Genomic DNA, 14,718 nt, shown 5'->3' with positions numbered 1-14,718 from the left:
CTTGATTGATTCAGTAATAGCACCAACTATAACAAAGTAAGTACTGCATATCATATATCCAGTATACTGAGTCCATTTTTCAATGCTATATTTAAAACATGTAGATACTATAATTTTCTCTGGGCCAAATCATTGACTTAATAGTACCTCCTAAAATCAAACTACAATAAAATCTCAGTACAACTACAAAAAATATGTATACCATAGTATTTTTATAGACTGTAATTGGTCATAAAACACAAAAAGACATAGCTGCTGTGTACTAGTGATTTCATGAAAGGGGCCAAGGCACAGTGGCTCACGCCTGTAATCCCAGCACTTTGGGAGGCCGAGGCAGGCGGATCATGAGGTCAAGAGATCAACACCATCCTGGCCAACGTGGTGAAACCCCATCTCTACTAAATACAAAAATTAGCAGGGTGTGGTAGCGCATGCCTGTGGTCCCAGCTACTTGAGAGGCTGAGGCAGGAGAATCACTTGAACCCAAGAGGTGGAGGTTGCATTGAGCTGAGATCATGCCACTGCACTCCAGCCTGGTGATGGGGGCGAGACTCTGTCTCAAAAAAAAAAAAAAAAAAAAAAAAAATTCATGAAAGGGCAGCCTCATAGCTGACAATACATTTTTCATAACAAAGCTTGTTATAATTTCTTATATATACAGAATTATTACTCTCTGCACTAAGAAGTTTTCAGATGGGAGATGCCAGGAGTCCAGATAAGGATTCACTCCCCAGATACACTTGAATTAGTGTTGATTGTTAAGCTTTACAGTATATTCTGTATTTTCATTTAGATTTAAACCAGGATTTGTTTAAAAAAATATCCTGGACCTGGCCAGGACAGTTGTGACACTGGATTTACACCAAAGGTACAAAGAGTTAATGCAAAGCATTTTCTAGGGTAAGAAAGAGTTGTCATGGGAGTCCTGGAATACACTGAATCACCAGAATTACTTGCTTCCAGAATTATTCTATTCCATTTATCCACAAAACCTGAAATGTGGAGCCTGGATTTGAATTAGACCTCATCTTCCAGGAGTCAAGAGTAGAGTTAGCTGTCGGGCGCAGTGGCTGACGCCTGTAATCCTAGCACTTAGGGAGGCTGATGTGGGCAGATCACGAGGTTGGGAGATTGAGACCATCCTGGCTAACATGGTGAAACCCTGTCTCTACTAAAAATACAGAAGATTAGCTGGGCATGATGGCATGTGCCTGTAGTCCCAGCTACTCGGGAAGCTGAGGCAGGAGGCTGAGGTTGCAGTGAGCCAAGATAGCACCACTGCAGTCCAGCCTGGACGACAGAGCGAGACTCCGTTTCAAAAAAAAAAAAAAAATTATTGTCCACATTAGTCGTAAAGTTATTGGTGATTTTAGTCTGGCATAGTTTCCTTTTTTTTTTTTTCTTTTTTTTTTTTTTTCTTTTTTTGAGGTGGAGTCTGGCTCTGTCGCCGAGGCTGGAGTGCGGTGGCGCAATCTCGGCTCACTGCAAGCTTCACCTCCCGGGTTCACGCCATTCTCCTGCCTCAGCCGCCGGAGTAGCTGGGACTGCAGGTGCCCACCACCACGCCCGGGTAATTTTTTTGTATTTTTTTAGTAGAGACGGGGTTTCACCGTGTTAGCCAGGATGGCCTCAATCTCCTGACCTCGTGATCCGCCCCCCTTGGCCTCCTAAAGTGCTGGGATTACAGGCGTGAGCCCCCGCACCCAGCTAGTTTCCATTTTTTTAACTTATTAAGTTAATAAGCAGCAAAGCAAATCAACAGAAAATTATTAATACTCTTTCTTTCTAATTTTTTTAATTAAAATATTTTGTGATTGTGTATGTGTGGTTTTGTCATTTAGGAGCTTTTTAAAGTAATGATATAATTAGTTTTTTAAAGATAACTGCACGTAAGTTTAGCAATTGGGCCGGGCGGGGCAGCTCACACCTGTAATCCCAGCACTTTGGGAGGCTGAGGCAGACGGATCACTTGAGGTCAAGAGTTCGAGAGCAGCCTGGCCAACATGGTGAAACCCCAACTCTACTAAAAATACAAAAATTAGCCGGGCGTGGTGGCGGGCACCTGTAGTCCCAGCTACTCCGGAGGCTGAGGCAGGAGAATCGCTTGAACCAGGGAGGTGGAGGTTTCAGTGAGCCAAGATTGTGTCACCCTCCAGTATGTGCGACAGAGTAAGACCTTATCTCAAAAAAAAAAGTATAACAATAAAAATAAACCTAAAATGTTAGGCATTTAAGAATATCCAATAGTATTGATTTAGGGCCATGTTATTATTGGCATAGTCTGATAATCAGCCATTTCTGCTGTGTCAGGCTCCATTTTGTAGTTAATGAGTATGACTACATTCTACAAATCTCCAAGATACGAAATAGCAAAAGATAGCTTTGAAAGTTTCTGAAGACTTCTATGTAGAAATTATACTTTGACAAACTATTTAAACCACAGTTTTCCTTAAATTTCATCAATTATTTAAATATTGACAAGTTTAGAATTAACAAAAGCTATAGTAATTATAATGATTGACATGTGCTTGGTGTAGTCTTAAAGGGAGTAGCTAATGTTTTAGAATAGTATTACGTCATGTATCTTAATATTTGCTTAGACACATGATAGACTTTTATAATTTGAAATAAGTGCATACAGTATGACTTTCTTTTTCTGTATCTTTATTAGGTAGTGGGACCTAACAGTTTTTTTGAAAATATAAGTTGATATGGAAGGACTCATAAGTTTTGTGTTTAAATGACATGAAACTTAGTGCGTCTTTAGAAATGTTAATGCAACTGTTGAGTAGTGTGATATTTGAGAAACTGCATTATATCTTTGAAATCAAATACTTTAAAATATATTTATAAAATATACACAGCTTCCATGAGCTCCTTGTAGCAGCTGGCACATCCACATTTGTCATAACACATGTGGCATGAATTTCAAGTCTGTTACATTTTTGTGTGTGTGGAGACAGAGTCTTGCTCTGTCACCCAGGCTGGAGTGCAATGGCACGATCTCGGCTCACTGCAACCTCTGCTTCCCAGGTTCAAGCGATTCTCCTGCCTCAGCCTCCCGAGTAGCTAGGACTATAGGCATGCGCCACCACTCCCAGCTACTTTTTGTATTTTTAGTAGAGATGGGTTTCAGCATGTTAGCCAGGCTGGCCTCAAACTCCTGAGCTCAGGCAGTCCACCCACCTCGGCCTCCAAAGTGCTGGGATTACAGGTGTGAGCCACCACGCCTGGCCTGTTATTTTTGTCTGTTAATTAGTCTTTTGTTTCATCTTTTAAGAAAAAAGCAACAGCTGACTATATAGTGGGAAAAGCTTCCTCCAGTACATTCCAGTAGTGTTTATCAGCAGTCATCTGAGTAAGTTGTAACACAGCCATTATAAGCCAAGTGTTAAAGATACCAAAGAAACATATTTGGTTCAACATTCAACAAGTAGATTGTAAGTAACAACTACAACTTAATTGTATATTAAAGTTGTATATAAAGAACAGAGCCTCAGGGGGCACGGGAAAAAAAAAAAAAAAGAACCTCAAAATTAAAGTTCAATCTCTGGAATTTTTCTCTTCAAGTTAGACTAATATATATCTCTTTTCTTGTTAGTCATTCTGATTATACAGCTCTCTAAAGTCTTATTTCAGGTTTCCCAAAACTTTTATTGGAAAATTAATAGTTTTATGTCCCAACTAATGTTAATAGGTATGATTGAGACTGTGTCTAAATTTATTTATTGCATGTCCTTGTTTCTAGATGATAAACATAGGCATTGAGCTGCCAGGTACTTGGTGTGTAATAAAATGTCAACTGGTTGAGGTAGTGAGGCTCTCCATAATAAACAGATTACTTGCTATATGCTTGTTAGTGTTAAGTGCAAAGGTAAGATACGGTCCCTACCCTCAAAAAGTTGTTCTGAAATACTAAATGTATTATGTTTCTAATAGCATACTATTTTGGAAAAGACTTTGAAAGCTTTAGTTCTAACTTATACTTTTAGGAAGATCCAGATCTAAGCAATTTCAAACTCAAATGTAAAATATAGTATTGCGTGTTGTAAAACCCGTTTTTTCTTTATATGTAGTATATTACTTTTTTCTCCATGACTGGCTACAGAAGGAAGCTATTTGCACTGCTGTCAATAGGACCCTCAGAACTTTATAATCAAAACTCAAGTAATAATTAGGTTTAATAGAGAGTTTTGTATACCATGGCCATCCCTGTTTATTTCTCAGTTAGATATATGATATTCATACTTATATATTAGTTCATTATCCATACTGTGATGTCTTTTGAGGACATAGCATCCAGTGGTCTAAGGTACAACTTTCAAGGGCATTTTGTCTTAGGTTCTTTCTTCCTTCCCTACACATTTTGACTTGTAGAATGGGTAGCTGCTGGGAAGTTTTCCCTACAAGAACTTGACGTGGAAAAATTCTGATTACATCATTTCCAAATCATCCTTTTTCTTGGCTATAAATTTCAAAAATTGTTAAACATCTTAATGTTCTTTGGCATCACACCATTATTATTTTCACTGAAATGATGACTATCTTGTTTAGCCATTAATACCTTCGAAGCCAGAGATGTTCCATTGGAGAAACTAATATAATTCAAATTTAAACATTTGCTAAAAAAAAAAAAAGTATTTCTACGTCTTTTTGATAATTTGCTTTTTTTTCTTCTACATGCTGTGTACATCCTTGTTCCTATTTAATTTAGATTTTAAGTCTGCTAGACTATACACCCTTCAGCGCTTGTGTCCTGAGTCATACTGAGTAAACAGCTGCTTGGTAAATTCTAAGTATTGGTTTTTAATTTTTTTCTTCCTGAATTGTTGCAGCAACATTCTATCTAAATTACTACTTTTGGCTCTTCAGGAAAAAGTGACATTTTAATTATAAATGATATACAAAATCATAACTATAGACAGAGCTCCTTTGGGCTTGTGAAGGCATCACCTTTTGTTTTGGGGGGTTTTGTGTTTGTTTTGTTTTTTTTGTTTGTTTTAATAAAGACAGGGTCTTGCTATATTTCCCAGGCTGGTCTTGAACTCCTGGCCTCAAGATATCCTTCCACGTCAGCCCACCAAAGTGTTGAGACTACAGACATGAGCCACTGCACCCAACCACCATCATCTTTTATAGAAAGAACTTTTTACGTAAATTACGTAAAATCATAGCCTTTAAATATACCCATCCCTCACCTCCTCTTCTCTGTGTTATAAAATACTATTACCTAGTGAAATTGACATTGTACAGTGTGATTATACAGTGACTGCATTGTATTCCTAATGCACAAGATGAAACCATGTGTGAAAAGCACTCCCTTGTTTGTGGGTGTGTGGTTAGCCTAGAAGAAATACATTCCCTGAACTGTCTCCAATGAAATTACTGAACTTTTAACTCCAAAGTTGTGTATGTCCTGGATATTTATTTGAGTTTTTCCTTTTAAGGAATCAGAAGGAAGTTGTTCCTTAGCACATGCAGAGTCATAAATACTGTAACACAGGGGAAAAGATACTGGTATAGGATTAGGGGACCCTGAGTTTTAAACACTTAAAATTGAGGCTCAGAGATTATCAGGTGAAGTAGGTTTTGTGTACTTGGATTATGAGAAATGAGTCTGACTTCAGCTCAACATCCCAAAATAATAATAGGCTCTGCTTCACGATAATAAAGTCCTCAATATACTGTACAACTTCTGCTTTGACACCACAGTGCAAAATTATCTTAAAACTATGCCACATTGGGAGACATTTAGATTTTATGTCATCTGAGGCCTTTTTTATATTCCTGAAGGCTGGCCTAGAAGCCGAGCTAAATCCTTAATCCTTAACAAACTTAAGCTCCTTCACTATAGCCTGACCTGCCCCTTTTTGTATACTTAAGATATTAAAGATCTCAGTAAACATACAACAGCTAGTTAATTATAAGTTCTGAATTTCTGTATTTATAGAAACATTACAACACTTTATTTGGAACAGCATTCAATGAATGCATTGCCTTCTAAAGGGATTTGCTTAATCACTTGATCTAGTTTGTGATCCATTCAACACTTTCATAGAACTTAAACATTATGTGTGTGAAGCATCAGCACAGCTGTAATTGTGTCCCATAAGCACATTTTTTACTCCTACATTCAAATCTTGATTCCTACTCATGAGCTCTTTCAGCATTTTGTACCTGTTTACTCAAAACAACTTGCCTAAGTCAGAGCTTTACAATAATCGGGTGATTTTTTTGTCCTCACCCTTTATTTTTCTCCCAAGAGTTAGTGTTTGATTGCAGCTTTACATCAATAAACATTTTAATGATTACTTGACTTCTTGATATTGTACATATATGTGTTATTTCTGCAATCAAAGATAATGCTAAAGAACACAAACATTTCACCCTTTCTAAAAAGAAGCCCTTGCTGTAATTGAGAAGAAAAAGTTTTTCTGGAGATTTATAATAATAGCTAACACTTAACGAATACTGCCAGGTAGTGATCTGAGCACTCGTATTCACTCCTTTTGTCCTCACAACAACCATATGGTAGGTATTATAGTTGTCCTTAAGAAATGAAAGTTCAGAGAATTTAACTGGTTTGCCCAAGTCTATACAGTTAATAGCTGTTAAAGCAGACAGCCGACTCCAGAGTTTATGCTCTTAACCATTCAGTTATGTTCTAGGAGAACAGAAAGAAGGGTGGAGGTGGAGCAGTCTTAGCAATATTTTGTTTGTTTGTTTGTTTGAGATGGAGTTTCACTCTTGTTGTCTAGGCTGGAGTGCAATGGCGCAATCTTGGCTCACCGCAACCTCCACCTCCCAGGTTCAAGTGTTACAGGCATTCGCCACCACGCCTGGCTAATTTTGTATTTTTAGTAGAGACGGGGTTTCTCCATGTTGGTCAGACTGGTCTTGAACTCCCAACCTCAGGTGATCCGTAATGCCTCAGCCTCCCAAAGTGCTCGGATTAAAGGCGTGAGCCACCACGCCTGGCCACAATATTTGACCTTTTTTTTTTGTTTATTTGTTTTTGAATTGGAGTCTCACTCTGTCACCCAGGCTGGAGAGCAGTGACACAATCTCGGCTTCTGGGTTCAAGCGATTCTCCTGCCTCAGCCTCTCGAGTAGCGCCCGCCCCCATGCCCAGCTAATTTTTGTATTTTTAGTAGAGACAGGGTTTCACCATGTTGGCCAGGCTGATCTCAAACTCCTGACCGCACGTGATCCACCCGCCTCAGCCTGCCCAAGTGCTAGAATACAGGTATAAGCCATAGCTCCCAGCCAGTATTTGACCTTTGAATATGTCACTTCACTAAATAGGCATTACTGTCACCCTTGACATATGTAAATTTTATATTTCTTCAAATAATGTTTTATTCTCTCAGGATATGTGTCTAATATTTGTTTCTTTTGTATGATATATGTTAAACTTTATATGAATGTTTTCATCTGTTTCTACCACATCTCAGATGTTCTTGATAGGAATAATTTCTCTATAGTATTTAAAATACATCTTAACGTGTTCATTCCTGTTTTATTAATACTTTTAACTGTGTATCTTGGCTACTAAAGCACCATACCAATTCATTCCTATGGTGTGCCTTTTGAACTGTAAGTGGAGCAGGAAAAAGTTTCATTCAAAATGTATTTTGCTAAATTTAACAAGAAATCAAAGGTGTTTCCTGCTTATATTTTTTCTTACTGCAGAGGTTTTAGTATATACCAAACTCCTGTGCATCAAAATGGCAAAAATCTAATCTGAGGCTTATAATAATCTTTTGATACCCTAATAAAGGTAAGCAAAACCATTTAAGAAAATTGATGTTAAAATGACCCAAAGAAACCTGTCTTAAGGTAGACAAAAGAAACAATTATGTTGCTTTTGTATTTAAAGTAGTTTATTTTTACTAGAGTTTGCTAATTTGTCGTATTGTACATCCTTTGTATATGTGGAAGGTATTCATTATTCTAATGTAACCATAAAGCAGAAAATCTGTAAAAGAGTAATATGGAAAGCTCTTTCCTCATTATGTTTGTAAATAGGGGACCCTAAAATAAGAATAACAAAATGAAAATAAGACTCCTAATCTGAAGGTAAATTAAGAAATGATACTGGCTTCCTTCCTAACCTTAATTTCTTGAATTTGAAGGCTTACACTTTTCTCCCTGCCCCACCACCACCACCAACAGTATTATTAAAATGAACAGGAGGTTAATTTCCTGGGAAATATATTGCCAAGGATACATGTTTCATGAGTGGGGTCTAGAATTTCACAAAAGGCTATCTCCTTTGATCATGGGAAGCTTCAGGATGAAGAATCAATTAACAACGTTTCCATTTTCCAGCTCATCTTCCAAAAGTGAGCCTAGAGATTGTACTTTGAAGTTACATTTCAAGACTCATTTTCTTACCCTCTCCTCTTTTATTTGGATGCTATTTGGAGTTGTCCTCTGCCCTTAAGCAATTTTCAACTTCAGTGTAATATATTATTAGGCTCAACAGTGGAGGGGAATGTAGGACTTTCTGAGCTCCCAGAGGAAGAAACATAAACAGACTGTGGAAAAAGAGACTAGAAAGAAAAGATTCACAGAGGTATCCCAAGTTAAATGAAGATGAGTATGAGCTAGCTAGTTGGGGGAAAGGTAGCCCCAGTAAAGTAACCAGTGTGTCTGAAAGCTTACAAAAGTTACATTGGAAGGTGACAGGAGTATACATTGGGCCAGTTAGTAAACGTTTTGTGAGCTTTGATTATATTATTCCAAGTTCTTATATTTGAATCAATATTTGATTATTCAAAACAAGTAAATTGTGTGAAAGTCTTGTCTTTCAGACAACTCATTCTGGCAGTAGTGTAGAAAAGGAATTGCAGGGGTTTCAATGGAAGCAAAAAGCTCTGTTAGAAGTCTATGAGGATAAGTCCAGGCCGGTAGGTGTGAGGCCCTGAACTAAAGCAGAGGCAGTGGAATAGATAGGAAAGAGGTTAAGGTGGACATTGTGGAGTAAGTGAATGATTGGTGTTCCAGTTATCTATCTATCTATGCCATAAAACATTGGCATATACGCAAGATTGCAGAAGACAAGGACAACATAGAAAAATTTACTGTATTTCTGTACAGAAGCAATGAGCAGACTGAAAATGAAATTAAGGAAGTGATTCCGTTTATAATAACACCAAAAAGAAATAGGAATAAATTGAACAAAAGCAGTGCAAAACTTATACTTTGGGAACTACAAAACATAGTTGAAAGAAAATAAAGAAGACTTAGATAAATGGAAAAACATCCCATGTTAATGGCTTGGAACACTGAATATTAACCTGGTAGTACTCCCAAAATTGACCTACAAATTCCATGCAATCCCTATCAGAATTACAGCTGACTTTGCAGAAATCAACAAACTGGTTGTAAAACTCATACGGAAATGCAAGGGAACCAGGATAGCCAAAACAATTGAGAAAAAACAAATTGGAGGACTCACACTCCTGGTTTCAAAACTTACTACAAAGCTATAGTAATCAAGACGGTGATAGTGGTGTAAGAACAGACATATATATCAATAGAACAGAATTGAGAGTCAAAAAAGCCCTCATATTTATGGTCAGTTGATTTTCCTCAATGGTGCCACAACAAATGGGGAAAGAATTGTCTTTTCAGAGATGATCTTGCTGGAACAATCAAACATCTACATGCAAAAGAATGAATTTAGACCCCTCACATGTACACAAAAATTAAATGAATCAGAGATCCAAGTGTAAGTGCAAAAACTATAACACTCTTAGAAAAAAACATAGGTTTAAATATTTGTGACCTTGAATTAGTCAATGGTTTCTTAGATATGACAGCAGAAGCAGAAGCAACACAAGAAAGATAAATGGGGCCAGGCACGGTGGCTCACGCCTGTAATCCCAGCACTTTGGGAGGCCAAGGTGGGCGGATCACTTGAGGTCAGGAGTTCAAGATCAGCCTGGCCAACATGGTGAACCCTGTCTCTACTGAAAATACAAAAATTAGCCAGACATTGTAGCGCACGCCTGTAATCCCAGCTACTCAGGAGGCGGAGGCAGGAGAATCCCTTGAACCAGGGAGTTGGAAATTGTAGAGGGCCGAGATCGCACCACTGCACTTTAGCCTGGGCGACAGAGCGAGACTCCATCTCAAAAGAAAAAAAGATAAATTGGACTTTCTCAAAATTAAAAGCTTTTGTGCCTTAAGGTTTGTGCTATCAAAAAAGTGAAAATACCCATAGAATGGTAGAAAACATTTGTAAATCATATGTCTGATAAAGGACTTGTATCTAGAATATATATAAACAGCTACTACATTTGTATAAAGAGCTATTTACACTATATGTATATAAAGAGCTACTCAATAATAAAAAGACAACACAATTATGGACAAAGACTGAATAGGCAGTTCTCCAAAGAAGATATACATGACCAATAAGCACATGAAAAGGTGCTCAACATCATTTGCCATCAGGGAAGTGCAAACCAAAACCACAGTGAGATACCACCTCACACCCACTAGGATGACTATCAACAAAAAGACAGATTATAACAAGTGTTGGCAAGGATGTGGAGAAATTGGAATCCTCATACATTGCTGGTGGGAATGTAAAATAGTGTAGTTCTTTGCAACATAGTCTAGTAGTTCCTCAAATGGTTAAACAAGGTTACCATATGATTTAGCAATTTCACTTCTAGATACTCACCTAAGAGAATACCAAGAGAAATCAAAACGTGTTCACCCAAAAACTTGTATGTGAATGTCCAAACCAGAATTATTTATGATGGCCGAAAGGTGAAAAACACCCAAATGCCCATAAGTGATTAATGGAAAGATAAAATGTATATTCATTCAGTGGAATATTATCTGTCAATGAAAAGAATGAAATGCTATACATGCTACAACATGGTGAACCTTTAAAACACTATACTAAGTGAAAGAAGCCAGTCACAAGGGACCACATTGTATGATTCCATTTATATGAAATGTCCAAAATAGGCAAATCTGTACAGACAAAAACAGCAGATTAGTGGTTGCCTAAGGATATATGGATGGGAAAATCGGGGAGTGACAGCTAAGGGGGGATAGAATTGGGGGGTAATGAACGTCTTCTAAAATTGTGATGGATACACAACTGAATATATTAAAAGCCATTGAATTTTATACTTTAGATAAGTGAATTTTATGGTATGTGAATTATATCTCAGTAAAGCTATTTGAAAGAAAAACTTAATGGCAGACTGGGCATGGTGGTTCATGCCTGTAATCCCAACACTTTGGGATAACTTGAGCCAACGAGTTCAAGGCCAGCCTGGGCAGCATAGCAAGACCCTGTCTCTTTAAAAAAAAATTAAAATTAGCTGGGCCTGGTGGTGAGCACCTGTACCCCTAGCTACTTGGGAGGCTGAGGTGAAGGATCGCTTGAGCTCAGGAGTTTGAGCCTGCAGTTTGAGTTATAATTGGTTTTGGTGGGTGTATGTGCACCACTGAGACAGAAAAGTGCTACAAATTAGTGTTTCCTGGTTTGAGTATTAGAGCAAGGAACAAAGAAAAAAAAATAGAATGGCATCAGAATTCTCTCTAAAGAAGGGGCTGTAATCTTTTTGTGCTTAGTTTTGTTTTTTTGTTTTGCTGAGGTTTTAACATAAGGATTAAGCTGTTAGGGTGCTTCTCTCCCTGAGATGGCAGAATGAAAATTGAGACAAGAACATTCTCCTGTTGCAGTCAGGCAGCCCTCTCCCAGCCTGTTTCCTGAGGATTCCCAGGTTCCCATCACCATGTGACCTACTCCAGCAGAGGAGTGAAGGATGGTAGTCTAGGTCAGGAGTGTCACAGCACCATGAAAAGCCCAGGGATCTGTCATTTTCTCTTCAAGAAGAGTAATTATAATTTGAAATACTTTAAACGACATGTTTTTGGAAGGGGAGAGGCACCTGAAAAAAGCATAATTAGGGGCCCTCTGGCAACTCTCTTTTGTTCATATTGAGAGTGAAATTCTTTGGGTTGAGCTGTTTAGAATCTCCTACTACTTCACTTTTTCTGTCTGTATCAACACAAAAGTTTGGGAAACTACAAACTCCAAATTTTCAGGTGTATTGTTGCTGACAGATTGTTATGCACATAAATGCTGATATGTAAAATCATGCCTTCATAGAAAACAGACAAAAGCATGTTCCTGCTGCATGAGGCTTTGTGGGCTCTATTGGAAGATACACATTTTTTTTTTTTAAGTAAAAGCATGTGAGTGGAAGCAGTATGCTTGTGTTTGTTGTTTTTGTTTATGTTATTCTTTTTGCTGGCTGCAGCTGGTTAAGGGTTGATTACTTCAGTCTGGAGGAATCTGGGAAAACATGATCTTTGCACTTAGGCTAGTAGTTCAGGCAATATATATCAAATACCAAATTTGTTCAAATACTTTATAGGCTTTCTGTGGACAGAATTCCTTTATTGTTGTCTACTAATTGAATAGTTTTCTTACTCACATTGACAAAACTGCTGTGTTCCTCATATTTTACAGTTAGTTGGGAATAGATAGGCTTTAACAGGATATGGGGAGAAAGCATCAATAGCTAGCATAGAAACCGAAGAGCCCATCACTCTTCAACTTTACACAGAATCTGCTCAGATTTAATGACGTCAACTTACTGCTGCTAGTGACCTAACTGGAACTTCCTGGCACCTTATATGGTTTTAGTAATTTCAGAAATTACTGTATGTTACTTTTTTTTTTTTTTAAGAGGCAGGGTCTCTCTGTCACCCAGGCTGGAGTGCCCTGGTGTAATCATAGCTCATAGCTCACTGCAGCTCGAACTCCTGGGCTCAAGGGATCCTCCAGCCTCAGCCTCTTGAGCAGTAGGGACTGCCCAGCTAATATTTCTTTTGTTTTGTAGAGACAGGGTCTCGTTATGTTTCCCAGGCTGGTCTCAAGCTCCTGGACTCAAGCAATCTTCCCGCCTTGGCCTCCCAAAGTGCTGCGATTACCATTGTGAGCCACTGTGCCTGGCCACTAGCCTCTTGTTGTTCTTGGCTTTGCTTTCTACCCTCATCTCATCTCAACATCACACACATACATACTCCACCGTGTGCCAGGGTACTCTTGGGCCATTTAGTTGGACACACCCTGCAATTTCATTCCAGGCCTTCAAACTTACTGTTTTTCTCTGCGGATAACACTCACTCCTGTCTCTGCCTTTTTCCCTTCATCCATCCTCCCACCTTCTCTGAAAATAACTCTTTCTTGAATCTTCAAGTCTTAGCTTGTTCTTCTCTTCAAATTTTTGTGTTGGGTGCCCCTTCTTTGTGTTCTGAGTGTATCCTGTTCTTCCCACATCATGGTACATAAGTATAATTGGCTATACTAAATTTTACTTATTTACCTGTCAGTAGCCTCTTAGGTAGGATCAATGTTTGTCTAACTCACCATTGTAACTCCAGCTCCCTGCTCTGTGCAACCTAAATATAATAAGAAATGTTCAATAAAAATTTGTTGAATAAATGAATAAAGGAACAAAGAGCTACTGGGTGTTTAAAATAAACTAGAATATTCAGACAAGACCCAGGTGCCTGTTCCTATCAGTCATTCATCCTTCTTGGCTGTAGCCACCAACCAGCACCTGTTTTTCTATCAAGAGAAGATTCATTCCATAATAGAACTCCTGTAACAGGACCCTGCCATGCTGTCAATGAGCATATCTGCAAACCCTCTGTTACTGCCATTAGGATTCACTCCCTCACACATGGATCATTAATTGTAAGACTGCATATTTTGTCACAGAATTAATGTAAGGTACTTATTCTGTATGGATACCCAGCACAGTACGCTTTACAGTTGCATTATTCCATAGATGTGTGCTGATAATTATAAACCCAGGGGACCTCCAGCAGCTCATCAGGATCTCTGCCAGTAGATCTTGCATGAAAGCCATTTTTCTCACCATATTGGTTATGCCTCTGACAGGCTCCAGGAGAAGGGCAAAAGTAGGGAGCTGACCAACTCTATCATCAGCACTGTCCATCTCTGTTCAGGGACTTCACTGCTGACTTCTGGGACAGTTTCTGCCCTCGCCTTACCCCTGCCCCTACCCATTTGGAATCATAAAGTATCTAGGAAATAAAAAGTTGTTCTTATAGATAAAAATTTGGGACCTTTGAGAACCAGAGTTGCATAAGTCTAGGATAGGGCAATTGAATTTCTCCACTGGAAATGTAGTTGAAGATTCTTTATCTGAAAAATTGTTCGTTTTAATGTAATAGGCCAGAGCACTATAACTAAAAAAACTATGGTTAATTCTGCTTGCTGATTACTATTATCACTTTTCGGTCTGGTATTATAGACATATGCCTTTATCACCATAAGACTAATTTATTTTTATTTTTAAAAAGCATTCTGGTTTTGAGGGATAACTTTGGCTTAGGATATAAAACCAGTCTCCTAAATCTTGGATTTACATAGCTTGTGACTGCTGTGTCGCCTAGAATATGAAACAGGTGGCCATCTCATGCCATTCATTTTCTTCTGTAAAATGATCTCCCTGTATGATATGGAAGTATTTTTCTAAGTGATATAAACACATTAAGAATGGAAGAGACTAAATATAATTACTTACTTTAAAATAGATAAAACATTTGTTTGTAGTGTGTATAATATACACACTTGTATGTTTCACCCTTTGCAGAACAAATATATGGTCACAGAAAGCTTAATATGATCATATTAAGTTGATCCTG

This window comes from Pongo abelii, chromosome 16, assembly GCF_028885655.2.
Source record: "Pongo abelii isolate AG06213 chromosome 16, NHGRI_mPonAbe1-v2.0_pri, whole genome shotgun sequence".
NCBI lineage: Eukaryota > Metazoa > Chordata > Mammalia > Primates > Hominidae > Pongo > Pongo abelii.
Note: the sequence above shows the minus strand (reverse complement) of the source record.